The sequence below is a fragment of the Onychomys torridus genome, chromosome 2 (genome assembly GCF_903995425.1).
Source record: "Onychomys torridus chromosome 2, mOncTor1.1, whole genome shotgun sequence".
Taxonomy (NCBI): Eukaryota; Metazoa; Chordata; class Mammalia; order Rodentia; family Cricetidae; genus Onychomys; species Onychomys torridus.
Genome location: NC_050444.1, coordinates 89,633,943 through 89,656,368, shown reverse-complemented (window position 1 = coordinate 89,656,368; position 22,426 = coordinate 89,633,943).

Sequence of the window (22,426 nt, the reverse complement as noted above, 5' to 3'; positions counted from 1 at the left end):
CTTTCCTTAGGTTGGAATTTTCCTTCTAGTGCTTTCTGTAGGGCTGGGTTTGTGGATAATTATTGCTTAAATCTTGTTTTGTCTTGGAAGGTCTTGTTCACTCCATCTATGATGATTGAAAGTTTTGCTGGGTATATTAGTCTAGGCTGGCATCCATGGTCTCTTAATGTCTGCATTATATCTGTTCAGGTCCTTCTGGCTTTCAAAGTCTCCATCGAGAAATTGGGTGTTATTCTTATGCGTTTGCCTTTGTAAGTCACTTGGCCTTTTTCCTTTGCTGCCCTTAATATTGTTTCTTTATTCTGTACATTTAGTTGTTTAATTATTAAGTGGCGAGGGGACTTTTTTGGGGGGTCTAGTCTGTTTGGTGTTCTATAGACTTCTTGTATCTTCATAGGCATTTCCTTTTTTAAGTTGGGAAAGTTTTCTTCTATGATCTTGTTAAATATATTTTCTGTGCCTTTGAGTTGGTATTCTTCTCCTTCCTCTATCCCTATTATTTGTAGGTTTGGTCTTTTCATGGTGTCCCAAATTGCTTGGACATTTTGGGTCATGAGTTTGTTGGTTTTAGTGTTTTCTTTTACTGGTGAATCTATTTCTTCTACTGTATCTTCAATACCAGAGATCCTCTCTTCCATCTCTTGCATTCTGTTGGTTATACTTGCATCTGAAGTTCCTGTTTGTTTACTCAGAGTTTCTGTTTCCAACATTCCTTCTGCTAGTGTCTTCTTCATTTTTTCTATTTCCCTCTTCAGGTCTTGGATTGTCTTCCTTGCTTTTTCATGATTTTCATTCAGGGACTTATTGTTTTTTTTCTTCTTTAATTGTCCTTTCCTCTAGTTTTTTAAAGCATTCTTCCCAATTTTTTCTTGGTCTTATCAGTGTACTTGGTCCAGAGATAGTTTACAGATTTAGGGAGCCTCACTCTAGTCAGATAGGAGCTGGGTGGCTGGACTCTGAGTCTTGGGAAGTCCCTGGGGTCTACTTATTTTGTCCAGATGGGAGATCCTCTTGTCCAGATGGGAGTTCCTCTGGTCTCTGCTCCAGATGGGAGTTCCAGGGCAGGATGGAAGCTTGGGGCTCATCTCTGATTCTCAGGAAGTGGCTGGGGTCTCCAGCAGATGGGTGTGGGGGCAGGGTGTGGAGCCTGCAGTGTCTGTCTGCAGTCTTGGAAAAGGGGAGCCTTCCAGTAGGACCTGCCGATTGGCAGGAAACTGGGGCCAAGTTGGTCAGGTCCTCGCTGGGGCGGCCTGTGTCCAGAGGTGGGACCCAGTTGCAGTTGCCTCTGTGACTATAACCCAGGCACTCACCTCTGGTCCAGATGGGAGTTCCGGGGCAGATGGAAGCCGAACTAAAGTTTCTAATGAAAGCCTTTTGCTTTTATCCTGCACAGCCATATGGATACTATGAAAGGTAGGTCAGTTTGTTCACAGACCTGATAAAGCAGTCAAATAATAGCTGAAGAAACACAAAGGCCATGTGTTTGAACATGCAATTGTCACCCAAAGTGGTATTTTTGGACATCATAGAGTTTGAGACCTTTGCCTGTGTCATCTGTTGCAGACTCTAGAGTTCATATATGCCAGGGATTAGGGCAAAGGCCTTCAGCCTTTTTAGCATGCAGTAATTGAATGGAATGCCTGTTCATAAGTGTGATGTTTGGTGGCAGATTTAAAAAAAAACAAAAACAAAAACAAAAACAATTTGTGTCCTTCTGATAATGCTTTGCATTTCATCAGACAAGACTTAGAATTGTGAAATCTTAAAATGGAAAAATGTTAGCTGGTTAAGGCTATTTGGTGAACCAATTTATACTCTGAGCAATATTTCCGGGGACCAGGCTAGCAAGGACACATTCCACAGTGCTTGTCCCCTTAACCTGGATGATGACATCTATCTTGAGCAAATGAGGAAAGAGTTAATGAGGAATCATGGGGAAAGTTTTAAATGCCAAGACTTAATGCAGAGAAAATCACCTCTTTTCACATTTGGTCAGGACTCAATCTCTAGATATATTAGAAAACTGGGAATATAGTTTGTCCAAATGTTGTTTGACTGTGTGTCCACAATAATGTATTGACAAACAAATGACCATTCTGCTGTGTTAGATAGTGTAGAACCAAATGGAAATTGATGAAAGGGGTAGTGGCTCCATGTCTGATCTGTGGGAAGTAAAGGCTAAGATGGCTCAACCCCTCTAGATTTTCTCTTTTAAGCATATATCTCTTTCAAGCTGATTGAATCCTCTATACATAAGCTCTTTTGCAAATGATTCATGGCTCTAGCATCTCTCACCTCTCAAGGTTGTCATTTCAACCCAGACTTCAACTTAATGGTTTCACACAGTGCTCTTTTAGGGACTCCTGCCCTCTCATGCTCTTCATGAAGGGACTCCCCTTCTACACACTACCTAGTATTGTTAACTTTCTGAAATTGTTGGTGAAGACTCTGTAGCCCATTTACTCTTGCATGTTTCATACCTGAAACTGACACTGTCAAGTTCAGCTGCCTGCTAGTTTTGGACTCTGTCCCCCTTGAGTCACAATAGCTGCAGTGCTCTAATTCAGTTTCTTTCTAGGAACAGACAACTAACTCCCTCATGCTCTCTGATAGAAGTTGGAAGCTTTGCTGGGAAGAGTCTTTCCCTGAGTGCCCTCTTCCCTTAGTTCCAGGGCAGAGCAGAAAGCTTCTCCTGTACTGTGATAATCTCCTTAACAGTGAGAGTCTCCCTTTCAGCACAGAGACTGGTTGTAATATTGAGCTTCCTAGTTTTCCTTTACCCTCCAAACTGTACATTTTGTATTCCTTCTACCCTATTTTGCTATTTTTCATTGTAGACCTGCATAAGCATTGCTAATGATAGATACTCCACAGATTCAATGTTATGCAGTATTGAAATCTGCTCTGCCAAAGAAGTGAATTTATTACCTTTCAGTGTAGCTTCAGGCAAGTTCTTATTAAATGAGCAGAAAGCAACCAGATTCTTTGTCAAAATATCATGCAATTTGCCCGTAGCCATATTGCAAATTATGTTCCTTTCTGAAACTTTTTGAGTTGGACCTCTACAGTATACATTGCTTAAGCTCTTCATGTAACATTCAACTACTATTCTAGTCCAAAATTCTAAAAATCTATCAGACTACTGGCAATGGTCGAGAGAAAGCCTGATCTGACCTAGTCTGGTGATCAGATGGCCAAACACTCTAAAGTTCGTGCTGGAACTCTCATCCAATAACTGATGGGAGTGGATGCAGAGATCCTCAGCTAGGCCCCAGGTAGAGCTCCAGGAGTCCAATTGTCAAGAAAGAGGAGGGACTGTAAGAGTGTGAATTGTTGAGACCAAGATTCGAGAGGCACAGGGACAAATAGCCAAACTAATAGGAACACATGAATTATCAACCAAAAGCTGTGGAGCCCCGAACTGGATCAGGCCATCTGGATAAGTGAGACAACTGAATAGCTTGAACTGTTTGGGAGGCACCCAGGCAGTGGGACCCAGACCTATCCTTAGTGCTAGATCCAAGTAACAAGTTACTTTAAAAGCAGACAAATCTTATATTTTTGGTTGTGAGCCTAGCCTTTAATGGCTGAGCCATCTCTCCAGCCCAGGCAGTGGGACCAGGACCTGTACATGAGCTGGCTGTTCAGAACCTTGGGCTTACACAGGGACACTTTGCTCAGCCTGGAAGGAGGGGACTGGACCTGCCTGTACTGAATCCACCAGGTTTAAATGAATCCCCAGGGTGTCTTGGCCCTGGAGGAGATGGGAATGGAGGGAGGAAGGTGGGGGTGAGGGCAGGAGTGGGGAGAACAGGGGAACCCATGGCTGATGTGTAAAATTAAACCACAAATAATAAAAAAGAGATATTAATGAAAAAAATCTATCAAATACCTTAACAAGCAAATAAACAGACAAACAAAGAAAATAAAACACATCAACCCAAGCAGAACAGAACATGGTCAGATTCTTCACAGTAACAACCCACTCTTTATCACAAACTTATGTGTTAGTATCTTTTTTTTTTTTTCTTATAAAACATGACCAAGAGTCATACAAACACTAGTTTATTGGGGCTTACATTTCCAGAAGGAGAATGTACAATGGCAGAGGAGGCATGGTAGTGTCTCTTTTACAGAGACATTGATGAAAATGACATTGACTTGTTTGTTGTTTAGACAGGGCCTTCCTCCACAGCTCAGGGCTAGAAACCTTATGAATCCCAGGCTAGCACAGAAGTTAGTCTTTCTACTATAGCACTCTGATTGCAGGTGAGTATCACCAGAGATGACTAGACTGGTATTGAAGCAGATAAATACTCTTATGTCTAGTATTATAGTAGGGTCCTAAGGAGGGGATCCTTCCAGGAGACCCCTGCCTTCTTTAAGCCCTTTCCTGAACATCTGTGCAACGTCACCCATGTTAAACTGAATCACTTACAACTAGTACATTACTGTAGGCCAATCCCTTGAGAGGATGTTGAAGAAAGATCGATATAATCCTTGAGTTCAAGAACACACTGTCCACTAGAGAGTAGAGTGAGTGCTTGCAGATCAAAGAAGTGACTGTGGCTGCAAAGATAAATCCTCAGAGGTTTGATGTGCAAAAGAAACAACTGCAACCCTTCTCCCAGAATGACTGCTTCAGTCACTTCACAGGGTGACCACTCCAGCCACCTCACAGAGCAAGCACTTCAATCCATGCCACAGGGTGATGATCACTCCAACCAACGTCAGATGATGACCAGTCTAACCCAAACCACAGGGCCACCACTTTAACCTACATCATAGGGTGACCATACCAAGACACATCACAGAGTAACCACTACAACTTACTTCACAGAGTAACTACTCCAAGCCACATCATAGGTTCATTCTAACTTACACCATGGGGTGGTGAACACTCCAGCTCACCTGACCACTCCAACCTATCACACGGATTGACAATTCCAACTGACCACACAGAGTAACCACTCCAATGTACCTCATGGAACAGCCACTCCATCCCGCCTTACACAATGACAACTCCAATATATCTCACAGGGCGACTATTCCAACAAACTTCACAGGGGATCCATTCCAACTCATCTCTCAAGGGATCCACTCTGTTTCACAAGCACAGGCCCAAGAAGCTGTTGGATTGTAAAGAACTCAAGAGAAAAGTTTTGCTGTTATTCCATGAGTCACCTTTCTGGAAAGTATGATTTCTCATTTTGACTTGGAAATCTAACTTAAGTCTCATTTTACATGAATACAGATGTTAGACACTTTTGTCTTCCTGGTGGAGTAATTATCTTGCAGCAATTCCAAGAGAGAATAAACCATTTGCTTATGAGTTGCTGTGTGGGGTCAGACAAACCTTCATTTCAATCATGGCTCAGCCTCTTTTTAAACTGCATGGCTTTGGGCAAATCTTCAGAAGTGTGTGGATTATATTTTTTGCCAAGATTGAAACAGTATCTCAAAAGTGTTATAAAGTCTACAATTGTATGGCTAAATTGTTGATGAAAATTTGTTGTTAAGACTTTTTAACTACTGTACTGACATGGATTCACTGGATATACTGGCTGGTTTTGTGTGTCAACTTGATACAAGCTAGAGTCATCAGAAGGAGCCTCAATTGAGCAAATACCTCGATTAGATCCAGCTGCAAGGTATTTTCTCACTTAGTGATCAATGACAAAAGGCATAGTCCATGGTTGGTGACACCATCTCTGGACTGCTTGCTGGTCCTGGGTTTTATAAGAAGGTGCGCTGAGCAAGCCAGGGGAAGCAAGTCAGTAAGCAATACTCCTCAATGGCCTCTTTATCTACTTCTGTCTTCGGCATCCTGCCTTGTTTGAGTTCCTGTCCTGATTCCCTTCAGTAAAGAACAGGAATGCTGAAGTGTAAGCCAAATACACTCTTTCCTCCCCAATTGCCCTTTTGGTCATGGTGTTTCATTGCATCAGTAGAAACCTTAACTAAGAAACTGGATAAGAACCTTTCTTTTTCCCAATAACCAACTCCAAAAGAACACTGGGAACCCAAGCTACTTCAAAGGGAGATTGTACCATAACATACATCAGTGTATATCATTACTAAAGCTTCTTAACAGGACACAGTATACTTTTGGTCAACAGCACAGTGCTTGTCCTTTGGGCTTTTGCCCTCATCTGTTTTATGCAGAAATAAGCAGATAAGCTATTTCATCCTCCAGCTCTCGTGTTTAACTAATAGAACCGTAAAAACTGGTTACTGCAAAGAATTCTGAGCATGGTTCCTTCCTATCCTGTCTTCAGATGTTGCCCTCTAACCCAGTCCTAGAGGCTTTGTCATAATAATAGTAACGATCAGATGCCCAGGTACCCTAAAGAGATTCTGGAGAATTCTAAACACAGAGGCAGACTGCACAGAAACAGCTACTTCTGGAACTGGCTGCTCTTCCAGCTGAAATATTTCTACTTTTGGTTTAAGATGTACTATTGATCTGCAATAAGAGGAGGAAGATTCTACTCCTCCACCTCTGTGGGCTCACAAAATTTCCAAAGCTGTGTAATCAAGCACTTGAATAAACTCTTAACACAGATGTCAATCAGCAGACCATATACCTGGGCAGCAATTGGGACATGCTAAGTGGGAATAATTAATGCAGATTTGTGAACTGAATGGTGGGTCACTTTCTGCGTAATGTTTCAAAAGGAACAAGGAGTGTCCTGGTGTCAAGGTAAGTGGATTTCAAATATGTGACCTCCCATCAGCTTCAGGCTGTGCTCCAGAGAGCTAACCTTCTGGAACGGTGCAGTAATTAGTGTCAAGAATCTTCTCAAAGCTGTTCTCATTTTTAGCACAGAGCCTGAAAGGAGTGAGGATATGTCTAGAAATGGTACTTCTCAGGGCACACTGATGAGTCTGAAACATGGTTTGTGCTACAGAGGGCTCTGGGGCCCTCAGGAATAAGGAACATCCTGGTGTGCTTTGGGATACTTGTGCGGGAGCTTTAAAATTCTAGGGAGCATTTAGGGATCCTCTAGGGGTTCTCTCCAATGCTCTGCGGTATTCAGAGAACTCAGGGGTCTCTGAGTTATCAAGCATAGAGGGGGATACAAGTGCTTTTCCTTCCATTTATTAAGGCAGTATCTCAAAGCAGATGGAAGATATTCATTTGACTCTATTCCTTAGTATTAACAGACTTGAAATATGCATATACTTTCTATGGTTTCTATTGCTGTGAAGAGATGGCATGCTTGTGGCAGCTCTTATAAAGGAAACTCTTTAACTGAGGTGATGGCTTATTGTTTCAGGTATTCAGTCCATTATCATCATGGTGAGGAGCATGGCAGTGTTCAGGAAGATATGATGCTGACCACATTTTAATCAGAAGGCAGCAGGAAAGGAAATGTAACACTGGAAAGTATCTTGAGCATATATGAGACCTCAAAGCAAGCCTCCACAATGACACACTTCTCCAGCAAGACTATACCTATTTCAACAAAGTTATACCTCCTAGTAGCACTTTTAAATCTCCACTGGACACACACACACACACACACACACACACACACACCTTATTATTTTAAAAAGCCACAATAATGTTTCCATTAAAAACCATTATACACCTAAATTCACCAGAACTAAAGACTACACAACTCACTGAACTTATATGCAGTTAGAGCAGCCATTCAGTCCTTTCTCATAGGCTTGAATTTCTAATAAAGTATTAATCTGATCAAGTACATAATAAAGTTTTGTGTTTACATTTTTAGTTAACCAAAAAAGAAAGAAAGAGAGAGAGAGAGAGAGAGAGAGAGAGAGAGAGAGAGAGAGAGAGAGGGAGGGAAAGAGAGAGAGAAAGAAAGAAAGAAAGAAAGAAAGGGAGGAAGGAAGGAAGGAAGGAAGGAAGGAAGGAAGAAAGAAAGAAAGAAAGAAAGGGAGGAAGGAAGGAAGGAAGGAAGGAAGGAAGAAAGAAAGAAAGAAAGAAAGAAAGAAAGAAAGAAAGAAAGAAAGAAAGGTAGGTAGGTGGTAGGTAGTGGTTAATTTTTAAACTGTCCAAATTCTACATAAATCTCTGTTCTTTCCCTAACTTTTGATGGCCTCACACCCTAGTAACTTCTTACTGAGGGAAGAGAAATTAATCCATCTCTGATTCTTCTTTTTGTAAGTCATAGGGAGTTCTGGAGACTTACTATTGTTTGTTAAATGGAAGTTGCATTTATAACAGCAGCAATAAAAGACACAACATATGTAAAAAATTATGACAGTTGAGTGACACACAGAGACAAGCACAATTTCTTATGCTGAAGTTAGTATTAGAAATTATATGTTTTGTAGCACAGGGGGCTTATTAGAAGCATTAGATATTTTTTCCCACTCCTTCCACTTTCTTTTTTTTATTACTATATTTGTGTTTTAATTTTACACATCAGTGTAGTTAGAGTTTTCCTGCCTGGCCCAGAGTCAGGACAAATCTCTCTCACCCGCCATTCCCACAGTTGCTCAGACCCAATCAAGTAAGCACACAGAGACTTATATTACTTATGAACTGTATGGCCATGGCAGGCTTCTTGTAATCTACTTCTTCTATCTTAAATTAACCCATTTCTGTTAGTCTATACTTTGCCACATGGCTTGTGGCTTACTGGTGTCTTTACATGTTGCTTCTCATGGCAGTGGCTGGCAGTGTCTCCTCCCAGCCTTCCTGTTTCCAGCCTTTTCCTCTTCTTTGTCCTGCCTACCCTATCCTGGCTACTGGCCAATCAGCACTTTATTTATTTTAACCAATCAGAGCAACACATTTGACATACAGAACATCCCACAGTACTGGAGGTCTCTCTTGGTTCTGGGTTGCTGGACACAGGAGGTAGACCGAGCAGAGTTCTCCAAAGAACACTGCCAGACTGAGTCATACCTTTGCCAGACCCTACAACCTATCCCTTCCTTTGTAAGTTACCCCACAAAATAAACCTCCCTTTTAACTATGTGGAGTGGCCTTAATAATTTCACTAATACATCAGCCATGGGTTCCCCTGTCCTTCCCCTCCCATCCCCAGCCCCACCCTCCCCCATCCACTCCCCTCCATTCCCATCTCCTCCAGGGCCAAGACTCCCCTGTGGATTCAGCTCAACTTGGTAGATTCAGTACAGGCAGGTCCAGTACCCTCCTTTCTAATAGGGAAAGTAGTTAATCATTAAATCAAGGCTTAAGAGAATGCTTCTTATTTTTTCTGTTAGACTTAATAATGTAATTATTGGAAAAGGTGGAAGCAATTTAGAGGACTAAAGAGTAAAAACAGTGAGCTCCCTTGCTTTTAGCTCCTCTCACTCTCTGGGTTTTGGATAGGTCTTCCAGAATACTTCATGTATCACACAGATACCATTTTTTTGTGCACACAGATATACAGTAATGTGGCTATCTTCTTGCATTATCACAAAGATACATTTGTAGACTTTACTAAATCTCTAAATGGAATAAGATTATATCTTGTGCTTCAGTAACTTTAATTCAACAGCTTCATTGCTGACCACCCATACTAGTATATACTGTACTAGTCTCTTATTTTCCAATGTATATAATATAAACGAACATTGCAAGTTTAAAAGGTTGTTTTTAGAACTGGGATTCACTGATCTGTGCTACATTACTATTCTAGATAATTTGAGAAAGAACCCAAGTCTCTTCAGCTAGAAACTGCAACTTGTGATCCTACATATGGTCAACTTTGTGATATTAGCAAATTATTTAAGATCTTTTAAATCTAACTCCTTTCCTTTATAAAACACAGACAACAATATTTAACACCTTAGAGTCTTTTCACCATTAAATAAACACTATATCTGTTAGCTAGCCCTAGGACAAATTATAGATGTTCAATAGAACTTTAATTAAAATTTGTGTGCCAGGTGGAAATGTGGTGTTGATATTTGATCTTTTGGGTCATTGTTTTTTTTTTTTTTTTTTTTTTTAACTACCACAAAAAGACAATTTCTCATGATCCAACCTAATGCATAGCAATGACTTTCCATTGAGGAGATGGTGATTTTAGGTATTCCTTATTGCTTTTAATGTTTGTTTTGTATTACTGCCATGGGATATCTAAGATCATTGATGTAAAAAGAGAATGGGTTATTTCAGATGCTGGTTTTAAGAGAGTTCAATCCATGGGCTTTTAGAGGTGGTATATATCATGGAAACAGAACATAGTAGGTCAGCCTGCTCACCTCTTGACCTCTATAAAGCAAATGAGAAGCAAGAAGGGTCTAGAGACACAAGATCTTTAAGGGCACAACTCCAAATGATAAGATTTCTTTTCATTAACTCTGTCTATTAGAACTTCCACTGCCTCTCCTTAGCTTCAGGGGATGGAAACAAAGCCTTCCACACATGTGTCTTTTAAAGGACATCCAGCATTCTAGCTAACTATAATATTACTTAAAGGCTAACTACTCAACATAAGGCATAATTCTATGTGGAAATAAAATATAGTTGAGGTAATCCTGATAGATGGCTGCCTAAGGTATGAAGTCAACTTTGACTTGAAGGTTAAACCTTCTAAAGGGAGCAATGGAGTATTCAAGAAGCATGATTGATTAGGCAGCCTCTTTCAGAGGTATGTGAAAGTAAATATTTTAAACATATAATGTTTAGTTCAATCATTTCATATTAAAAACAAAAGAGACCCATAGAATTTAGATGAATTGTCTAAAACTATGTATTTGGTCAGTTACAAGGTACTAGGAAAAATATAATGTACATTTATCACTTACAATTGAGAAATGAAGACAAATTTGGGCTTACAAACACTCACTAAATTTATTTTAATTTTTACGTTTTACAAAATAATGTCTAAGAAAATGCTACTTGGAATCACGTCTTTATTCTCAGCATTTCGAAAGCAGAATGAGGTGAATGTTTAAGTTCAAGGTCAACTTGATCTGCACAGAGAGTTCCAGGACAGTCGGGGCTACATAGAGAGAGCTTGTCTCAAGAGACTACAACACACACACACACACACACACACACACACACACACACACAAAACACACACACACACACACACACACACACACACACACACACACACACAATGCAACCTGTAAAACTAATCTTTTGTAGAATAAAGAACAAATAAAACATGATGATAGAAAGGAAGGATTCAAGTAAATGAGAGAATTTGAAACAAAGTTAGTATATGTCTGTGGGCTGTACAAAGCAGTATGAATGGTAAACACAATAGAAGCTTTTGGGAAGCCATGCAAATGATGGAGCAGAGAGGGAGTAATCAAGGGTGAGTAGGAGGCATGTGCATGATTCAAACACCCAGGACAGAAGAGGCTGGAAGATTGCAGAATAAATTTGTAGTATACAAAGGCTCAGGCAAATCAAAGAAAATGAAGGGAAGATTGCCCAAGAGGATTGATAATAAGATGCATTTCAAGTACATGAAAACAAGATGCCTGTACAGAAGGCAAGAGTCTCTCACAGGTGGCAGATGTAATTTATTGAGACAAGATGTAATGTTTCTGAAACTAGATAATTAAATGACTCAGTTTTCCTAACTGTTTAGTGATGACAGGAGGGGACATACACATCTAGGGGGACAGATGAGAAAAACAAGCCTGTTATTAACATAACTAGAAAGGAAGAAGATTAAACATTTGGTGATTTATTTAAAGCTGACTAGAAACATGCTTGGTTGTAGAGGGAACTCTGAGAAGCTTCGTGATACCCAGTGTGCTAATGAAAATCTCATGGCTCAATTTGACTAACTGTAATTTGGAGAGGTTAGACAAAATAAACTCTAGGCTAGTGCTAATATATGAATGTATCCTGGGCACTGGCTTTCCAACAAAACACTGTTGAGATCATAACCTTTAGGAAGGGCTTAATTTCTAAGGTCTTTGCCCTTATGTTTAGATTCAGCATACTCTTGTGGTACTGTTACCTAGCAAAGAAGTGGGATGGATGCCCAACCACAAACAACACAGACTCTTTCCCCTTCAACCCTTTACCACTGGATGAAAAAGCAAGAAATCCCTTACTAGACATGAGCCCTTAAGCTCTATAACTGTGATAACTTAATTTCTGTTATTTATAAATTTCCCAGTTTCAAGTATTTTACAGCAGCAAAAGTGGATGATGACAGACAGTACTGCTTAAAGAATGGCCTGTGGACCTAAAAGTCCATATGTTATTATTTATTAACTTGTGTCAACAAAAGTACAAACAGAGTGTTTAGAAATATTATGACAAGTTGATATTGCTGTGACACTGAAACATATTTTATTTTTAGAAGAACTGATCTGCAATGGATTATAAATTTTCAAAGGAGGACCTTCCTGGAAAACTGCTGGAAAATCATTGTTATAAGGTACATTATGTCCTAAAAGTTATGGTTATAATAGCTTCATGTGCTACTATAATAATACAGACTGAGTAGGTTATATTTATGTATTTAGGACTATATCTGATATATACATGTCTATACACATAGAAATATATATGATATATACATATATGTGTTTCTATCACACACACACACATATATATATAAAGCAAAAGAATGTCTATATAGAGTTATATATAGTTGTAGAAAAAAAGCCGTGAATTTGAAAGAAAGCAAGGGGGTGTTACATGGGAAGGTTTGAATGGAAGAAAAGAAAGGGGAAAATGATGTAATTATATTATAATTTCAAAAAATTCAAAAATAATAAAAAAGAATTTGTAGTTTTATGTTTTTATCTGACTTTATTTAATTGCACCTTTCATCTAAATAGCCCCACATTCCACACAAATCAACAGCAGAATGAAAACATTTTAGTTGTTCAATGCTCAGAAAGGTTTGTTCAAGCATCTCTCTGAGAGGTGATTCTGTCAGCCCTATGTGAGGCTCATCAGTAAATGAAACAGGAAACACAATCATCACAGGAATTCTCAGAAGCAGCTTAGACACACAACAAGCAGTAGGCAAATTCTTACCTATTCTCAACAAAAGATTTGATTAATGTGAGTTTTTTTCCCAATGGTTACATTCTCTTTTTCAATCCTCCTAAACCAGCATTCTTCTTCTTCACTGTAGGCCAATCTGTAAACAAAAGATGAATTTCTTAGACTTCTACAAACAATTAAATTGACTAAAGACCAAAGCTCTCATTTGTATGTCTTTCTGTTTCTATAGCTGAGCTGCAAATGTGTGATGTGCCTTCTTCAGTAGAAGAATGACAACTTTTTCTGTGTCTTCTATCCAGATTTAATGGTCACTCTGCATTCTGTGTCTTAGAAAGTAAACATGCTTACATTTTACTGTGTGCATTTTGTTACACATAACGAAACATCTTTCTAGTTCACCAGCCATTATGTCTTAAAGTCTGTGAGCTGATGTTCAGTTTTGTGGCAGGGTCCTGTGCTGTTGTTCCCTTTGGGGGAAGGGGTCAAGTAGGCACAGAGTCAATGACCCAGACTCTAGGAGAAGGTTGAAACAACAAGCTTAGTTTATTCAGGAAGAGGCAAGCCTTATAGACCCTCCATCCCGTGTTGGGGGAAGCTCTGATGAATAGGCATTTGTTGGTGTGACATGGATGCCTCTTATTGGTCCAGATCATCTCCAGATCATTTCTCAGCTGCTGTTGCTAAGGCCCTTAGGCAGACCCAGGTTGGCTCTCAGAAAGTATCTTTTTACTGGTTTGGGCCAGCTGACCCTCACACAGTTTAGTGTAATGTCCTTCAAAAAAGTGCAAGGCATAGTCTCCAAATTACTTTCATTTTGGAATCAGGAAAGGGAAGAAACTTAAAACAACAGAAATGTAGAAGTGTAGCAAATTTATTTTTTTCCTTTCCTTTTTTTCCTCTACTTTTTCTTGTGCTTATAATGAAATTTCTGTTATCATGCATTGTCCTGAGAAAATTACAACTAAGTTCAGTATTCATCTTAATTTCGGTCCAAATCCAGAGAACTAATTTCCAAGTTCACCAGAGTAGAAAGGAATTGTACCTGAAACATTTGCTTTGGTCAGCTCTCAGCGGTACTCTGTGGTACTGCTGACATATTAACAGTCTTTGTCTTTGAAAGGTAGAAGTGGAGACCAAGAATTATAATGAAAGAGGCAGAAGGGGGCTTGCAGCTCATTTCTACTTAGATTCATAAAGTTGACCTAGTGGTAAGGAATAATTTAATTTAACAGCACCTTCTATTTTATGCATTACTTTTTGTCCCACAGATGGCCTGAGGTACTCTGCTTCTGATTGGCTAAGCATCAAGGAGTGATTTGTGTGCCTATTAGTAAACTCCCACTTTCCTAAAGGGCTGACTTGGACTCTGCTTAGATGACACAAAGGAGGGCTGAATTCCTGAGCACGTTTTCTTTCTTTGCAAAACTTACTGTCTCTATAGGACACAAACTTTATATAAATAGAAACAAATGAAAAATGAGAGAATTGATATCTCTAATAATATATAGAGAATCAGAGAGAGAGAGAGGGAGAGGGAGAGAGAGAGAGAGAGAGGGAGAGAGAAAAAAAGACAGAGGTAGGTAGGGAGGTATATTACATGGATCTCTAGAGTAACAGAACTTATATAATAAATCTCTCTACATATAGTCAGGGATCTCTAGAGGAACAGAACTTATAGAATGAACATATCTACACATAGAAAGGGAATTTATTAGTATGTTTTTCAGGCTGTGATGTAGCTAATCCAACAATGGCTGGCTATGAACTGAAAATCCAAGAATCCAGTAGTTGTTCAGTGTATGAGGTTGAATGTCTCAGCTAGTCTTTATTCAGAAGAAGCAGGCTCTAATGCCAGTGAATAATGCATTTGCTAGCAAGACAGCAAAGAACAATAGCTTCCTTCTTTTATGTTCTTATATAGGCTTCCAGAAGAAAGTGTGACCCAGAATAGAGGGGTTTGCCCAGCTCAAAAGATCTGGATTAAAGGTGTGTATTCCTGCTGCATAAATCTGAATTATAAGAGATTTTCCTTCTTCAAATTAAGAAAAAATTCCCTCACAGCTGTGCCCTCCATTTTTGGGTTTCAGTTACTTCCAAAGTTAATCAAATTGATAACAAAGAATAGCCATCACAGGGGGGAATTTAAAATTACTGCTCATATTAGTTGGCTTTGTTGCAGATGGTTTTGAATTGCATATTTTGCCCTTAAAGTTTTTATTGTTCAAAATACATAAAATATAAATATTATCATCTTAACTGTCTATAAAGGAACAGTTCAATGACATTAATTTACATTGCACAACCATCAGCAGAATCTATTTCCACATTTTATTATTATGTGAGATAAATCACTATGGGACCATTGAACATCTTCCTATTATTCTTTCCCTAAGTCACTGGTTCTCCGAATCTGTTTGGTATAATTTTATTTCATTTTCTCCTCATATGTCTTTCTGTGATAGGCTTATTCCACTTATAATAACATCTCAATTTTTTTTCCATATTGTACCATACAGCAGAATTTCCTTCTCATTTTAGATTGAATAATAATACTACATTTTATGGATGTGTATAGATGCATGTATTTATATATGTATTATTGTTTTTGTTTCTTCACTACTTTGTTATTATACACTGTCAAATTGTGTTACATTTTAGATATTTGGAGTAATAGTGCTATAAATGGGCACTCAGACTTTAAAACTCTGCTTTCAATAATTTCACTATATTCCAAGAAGTAGAAATGCTGAATCTATTTTAAGTCCTTGAGAACCACCATACTAGATTATGCACTGTCTGTACTGTATCCTTGCTCATCATCAGTTTCCAAGAGGTTCTAGGGTTGTCATATCATAGTTATTTCTTATCCTTATTATTTCATGTTAGGTATTATAATGATATCATAGTGGGATTTTATTAAGGTTTCGGCTTGCATTTTCTGATGGCTGAAAATGTTGGATATCCCCCACTTTTTCCTATGTCTGTGGTTACACACATTTCCTTAGTTCTTTTTGCCAACTGAGTTATGTAGCTATTGTCGAATTTTAGAAATTCTCTCTGTATTCTGGATACTAATCCCTTCATCATATTTGGAATTTATAATCCTCTCTCTGACTTTGTGTGCTGTGTTTTATTTTGTTGATTGTGTCCTTTGCTGTACAAACATTTTCAGTTTTATCAAAGTTCAATTTGTGTAGTTTCCTTTCATTTTATCTATGTCTTCAGTATTTTTAGCCATGGAATCACCAGTAAGTCCAATATTGTATACATTGAGCCTTACGTTTTCTCCCAACATTTTCTACTTACAGGTCTTATGTTCACATTTTTGACCAATTTTGAGTTAATGTTGCTATTACAAACAGGTTCAGCTGTTGAATAGTGAAGTTATCTGTTGAGAAATAATCCTTTGCCAGTTTAATGATCTTGGCACCCGTGCTGGAACTCATATAGCCACAAATGTGAAGAGCTGCTGATTTTCTCTTGATTCCATTGGTCTATCATTTTTGTCCTTGTGCTAGCAGCACATTGTTTATATTAATGTAAGTTTTCAATTTTTGAAATAGGAAACTATGAGTCCTACAAGGAACCATATGCATTTTAGGATAGATTGTTTTTATATCTGCAAAAACATTCTTAAAATTTGATAAGGCTTATATTTCATCTGGCTTTTGATAGTATTGAGAATTCAACAGTATTAAGGCTTCTAATTCATGACCATGAGATTTTGTTTATTTATTTATTCCTGTCTTTATTCCTCTAGAAAAGAGCATAGTTTCTTTTGTGCAGTTTTCCTGTTGTACTTATGTCAAATCTTAAAGCATCTTATTCATTTTTTTGTTTTTGTTTTTAATTTTCTTTTTTTATACAGATATTTGTGTTTTAATTTTACATATCAGCCATGTGTTGCCCTGTCCTCCCCACTCCTGCACCCACCCTCACCTTCTTCCAGCCCTGCCCCCATTCCTATCTCCTCCAGGGCAAAGACTCCCCTGGGGATTCAGCTTAACCTGGTAGATTCAGTACAGACAAGTCCACACCCCTCTTTCCAGGCTGAGCAGTGTCCCCACATAAGCCCCAGGTTATAAGTTTTTGATACAGGATTTCACTATGTAGCTGTGTGCCTGTCCTGAAACTCACTCTGTAGCCCAGGATGGCCTCAAATATCACAGAGATCCACCTGGTTCTGCCTCCTGAGTGCTGGGATCAAAGATGTGCACCAGCACCAACCAGCTCATCTTATTTATATTAATGTAAAAAGAATTTAAAGGATACCAGCCCCCAGGTTCCATCCACCCTGGAACTCACCAGAGGTGAGTGCCTGGGGTTATAGTCAGAGAGGCAACTGCCCCTGGGTACCACACCTGGGTACCATCCTGGGAAGACCTGCCCAACTTGGCCCCAGTTTCTGGCCAATAGGCAGGCACTGTGGGAAGGCTCCCCTTTTCCAAGACCATAGGAAGACAATGCAATCTCCACACCCTGCCCCTACTCCCATTTGCCCGAGACTAGCCCCCTGTTCCCATCCACCCAGGAACTCCCATCTGGACCAGAGAGACCCTCTGGTAGACACTACAACCTCAATGCCTTGCCCCCACACCCATCTGCTGGATACCCCAGCCACTTCCGGAGACTTAGTGACCAGTGTCCAGCATTCCATCCTGCCCCAGATCTCCCATCTGGACAAGATAAGGAGACCCTAGGGATTTTCCGAGACTCAGAGTCCAGCTCCCCTAGCTCTTATCCGGGGAGCACTCTCATCTGGACCAGAGCTTCCATCTGGACCAGAGAGAGGCTCCCTAAATCTGTCAGCTCTGTCTGGACCAAGTACACTGATAAGACCAAGAACGAACCTGAGAGGAGATGGGCAGACGTCAAGGCAGAAGTACATACAACAAAATAAAGAGCAATACAGCATCACCAGATGCTAGCCCTTTTCCAACAGCTAGACCTGAACATCATGGAATGGAAGAAGAAGAAGAAGAAGAAGAAGAAGAAGAAGAAGAAGAAGAAGAAGAAGAAGAAGAAAACAACCTTATAAGTAACATCATGAAGAAGCTAGAGACTTATATAGAAGAAATCAAAGTGGAGGAACAGACAAACAAAAAAAAAATGGGAGGAACGCTATAAAAAACTAGAGGAAAGGACAATTAAAGCAGAAGAAAATAATAAGTCCCTGAAAGAAAAATCATGAAAAAGGAACGAAACAGACAAGGCAAACAGTCCAAGACCTGAAGAGGGAAATAGAAAAAATGAAGAAGACACTAGCAGAAGGAATGCTGGAAATAGAAAATCCGAGTAAACAAACAGGAATTTCAGATGCAAGTATAACCAACAGAATGCAAGAGATGGAAGAGAGGATCTCTGGTGTTGAAGATACGGTAGAAGAAATAGACTCATCAGTCAAAGAAAATACTAAAACCAACAAAGTCATGACCCAAAATGTCCAAGCAATTTGGTACACCATGAAAAGACCAAACCTATGAATAATAGGGATAGAGGAAGGGGAAGAATACCAACTCAAAGGCACAGAAAATATATTTAACAAGATCATAGAAGAAAACTTTCCCACCATAAAGAACGAAATGGCTATGAAGATACAAGAAACCTACAGAACACCAAACAGACTAGACCCCCCCAAAAAAGTCCCCTCACCACATAATAACTAAACAACTAAACATACAGAATAAAGAAAGAATAATAAGGGCAACAAAGGAAAAATGCCAAGTGACTTATAAAGGCAAACCCATCAGAATAACACCCGATTTCTCCATGGAGACTTTGAAAGCCAGAAGGACCTGGACAGATATAATGCAGACACTAAGAGACCATGGATGCCAGCCTAGAATAACATACCCAGCAAAACTTTCAATCATCATAGATGGAGTGAACAAGACCTTCCAAGACAAAACAAGATTTAAATAATATTTATCCACAAACCCAGCCCTACAGAAAGCACTAGAAGGAAAATTCCAACCTAAGGAAGGCAGATATACTCATGAAAACATAGGCAACAGATAACACCACAGCAGTAAACCCCAAAGAAGAGAAGTACACACACACTACCACCAAAAAATAAAAACAATAACAGGAACGAACAATGACAAGAGAAAGCTTGATCTGACCTAGTCTGTTGATCAGATGACTAAACACCCTAACAGTCGTCTTGGAACTCTCATCCAATAACTGATGGAAGTGAATGCAGAGATCCTCAGTCAGGCTCCAGGTGGAGCTCCAGGTGTCCAACTGTTGAAGAAAGAGGAGGGACTGCAAGAGCGTGAATTGTTGAATCCAAGATTGCAAAAAGCACAGGGACAAATAGTCAAATGAATGGAAGCACATGAATTATGAACCAAAGGCTGTGGAGCCCCCAGCTGGATCAGGCCCTGTGGATAAGTGAGACAATTGAATAGCATGAACTGTTTGGGAGGCATCTAGGCTATGGGACCGGGATCTGTCCTTAGTGCATGAGCTGGCTGCTTGGAACCTTGGGCTTACACAGGGACACTTTGCTCAGCCTGGAAGGAGGGGACCGGACCTGCCTGTTCTGAATCCACCATGTTTAAATGAATCCCTAGGGGAGTCTTGGTCCTGGAGAAGATGGGAATGAATGGGAGTGGCTGGGGGGAAGTTTGGGGTGGGTGCAGGAAAGGGGAGGACAGGGGAACCCATAGCTGATGTGTAAAAAATAAAAAATAAATAAAAAAGTATTTAAAGTTTTTTAAAATTTATTTTCATGAATAAGATGAGAATTTTGTGTTGACTTCATAATCTGATTCTTAGTGGAATTGCTTATAAATTATTATACTCACATCATTATTATGAAAACAGATGATTTTTCTTCTTTTTTTTCAAGATTTACATACTCTTTGCTCTTTCTTGCTTTTTAATTGCTCTCTTTGGGTAAGGAGTGGCAGTTCATCTTATTCCTGATCTTTATAGCTTGAGTATGATGTCACCTGTGTGTTTTCATACATCGTTTTCACTATGTTGAGGTAGTTTTCTTATATTATCAGTTTGCTAAATTTTTAATCAGAAAAGGTGTTAATTTCACTAAGAATTTTTTCTCCTCATTTGAAGAGATCATTCTGTTAATGTGGTGCATAATAGTGATGGGCTTTCTGTAGGCTAAACTTCCACGTATTCCAAGACTAAGTCCTATTGTCCTGATGTACAGCCCTTTTCTGCAGTTTTGTTATCTGAAGTCTTTATTTTTATTGCCCTGCATTAGCCTGACTTTGATATCAAGGCAAAGCTGATAACATCACAGAATGAATCTGATAATGTTTCCCTGAACATTGTGAGAAAAATTGCTGTTAGTTTTTGTTGTTGTTTGTTTGTTTGTGCATGAGTGTTAGAATTCACCATGTCCAGGGCCTTTTTTTGTTGTTGCTTAATTTTGTTGAAAAAAAAATTATTTCTTCACCATTTAAAACTTTTCTTCAGCTTTTGTAGTTGATCAGTTATTTTTTCCTAGGCATTAATCCATTTCATCTTGGTTTTTCAGTTTGTTGCTAAGTGTTGTCTTTGTAGTTTCTTAGGATTATTTTATTTCTATATGTTTGTTTGCAATACCTCTGCTTTCATTTTTGATCTTATCATATAATCTTCTCCTTTTCTATCAGTCATTCTAGTTATGAGTCCATCAATTTTGTTGATAAGAAAAGGAACAACTTTTTAATTGTATTGGTTTAATTTTTATTTAAAATTTTATTAACCTGTTATCTATAGATACTCATAGGGTTCAATGTGTTCTTTCCATATGTCTATATAGCATGTACTGATCAAAGTTTATTTTTCCTTCCTGGACTCCCCTGTATTCTTTTTCTAACAATAAATTGTCTCAATTCTTAAAAAATATTTTCTTTGTCTGGAAAGCTAGGTCAGTGGTTAAGAGCATATTCTGTTGCTGTCGAGGACCAGAGTGGAATTTTCAGTACCCACATTAGGTGACTGCCAAGTGCTTGTAGTTCACCCTCAGGGAGTCTGACACCCACTTCTCGGCCAGCACTTACACTTACGTGTGTATATCCACATACAACCACATACATACATATGATTGTTTCTAAAGGATTAATGTATTTTTATTTTATGTGTATGTATGTCTTGCTTGCACATCTATCTCTAAGTCACATATGTTCAGGACCCAGAGAGGCCAGGAGAGGGTATCAGATTCCATGGAATCAGACATGCTCACTACTGTACCATCAACATTGCCATTGGATTCCCAGGAAGCAGAGTTACAGATGACTGTGAAGTACCATGTGGGTACTGAGAACTGAACCCATGTCCTCTATAAGAGCCTAGGTCCTCTCTTAGAGCATCAAGGGCTCCTAACTACTAATCCAACTCTCAAGTTCCCACATAATTTAAAAAGTAAAAAAAACAAATCTTTAATAAAAAGTATCTACTTACTAATCTTTATTTATATCTTTCTTTCTGCTAGTTTGGGGTTGAGATTGTTTCTTTATTTTGTAATTCATTAAGATGTAAATTTATAGCCAGGTGGTGGTGGCACACACCTTTAATCCCAGCACTTGGGAGGCAGAGCCAGGTGGATCTCTGTATGTTCGAGGTCAGCCTCTCTACAGAGCAAGATCCAGGACAGGCACTAAAACTACATGGAGAAACCCTGTCTTGAAAAGCAAACAAACAAACAATAAAAGTAAATTTATATTGTTTACTTGAGCTTGCTCATGTTTTCTAATGTAAACATATATAGTCATACATTTCCCCAGTAACAGAGGTTGTATTGTGTTCCCAAAATTTTGGGCTATTCTCATTTTACTCATCTTTAAGTATTTTCTAATTTTCTTTTTGATTTATTTATTTTTGATTCACTGACTAAGAATATATTGTTTTTCTAGAAATGCAGTTTCTGATTTATTTCTGTTACTGGTTTATAACTTCATTAATCATGAATCTGAAAGTTACCTTTTATGGTATCTTTTTTTGAGTTGATTAAAAATTAACATTGCCTAACATGTGATTTATTCTGGAGAATATTCATGTTCACTTAAAGATGTTCACGTAAGGATGATATGCATGCTGCTGCTGCTCAGTAATGACCTTAATGTCTGTTAGATTTAGTTGAATTGTATAATTTAAGTATTTTCTTTTGATACTCATCTTTTATGTGGTTATAATTTTCTTTATTGAAATAAGAGTGGGTAAATGATATTTCCCATCATTGTTATGAAGTGGTTTATATTTTTATTCTCTCAGTATTTGTTTTATATAATTTGGTGCTTTGTTGTAAGACATAAAATTTTATATTTATTATTCTTTTATTTTATTGAATCTTTATATTATACACTTATGCTCTTGTAATAATTTTTTACTCAGAGTCTATTTTATCTATTATACACTTATGCTCTTGTAATAATTTTTTACTTAGAGTCTATTTTATCTGCTGTTAATAAGAGTTACATTTGGCTTCACTTGATTACTTTTAACCTACTTGTGTTTCAAGACCTAAAAGAGTCTTCATTGTGAAGCTCCATAACT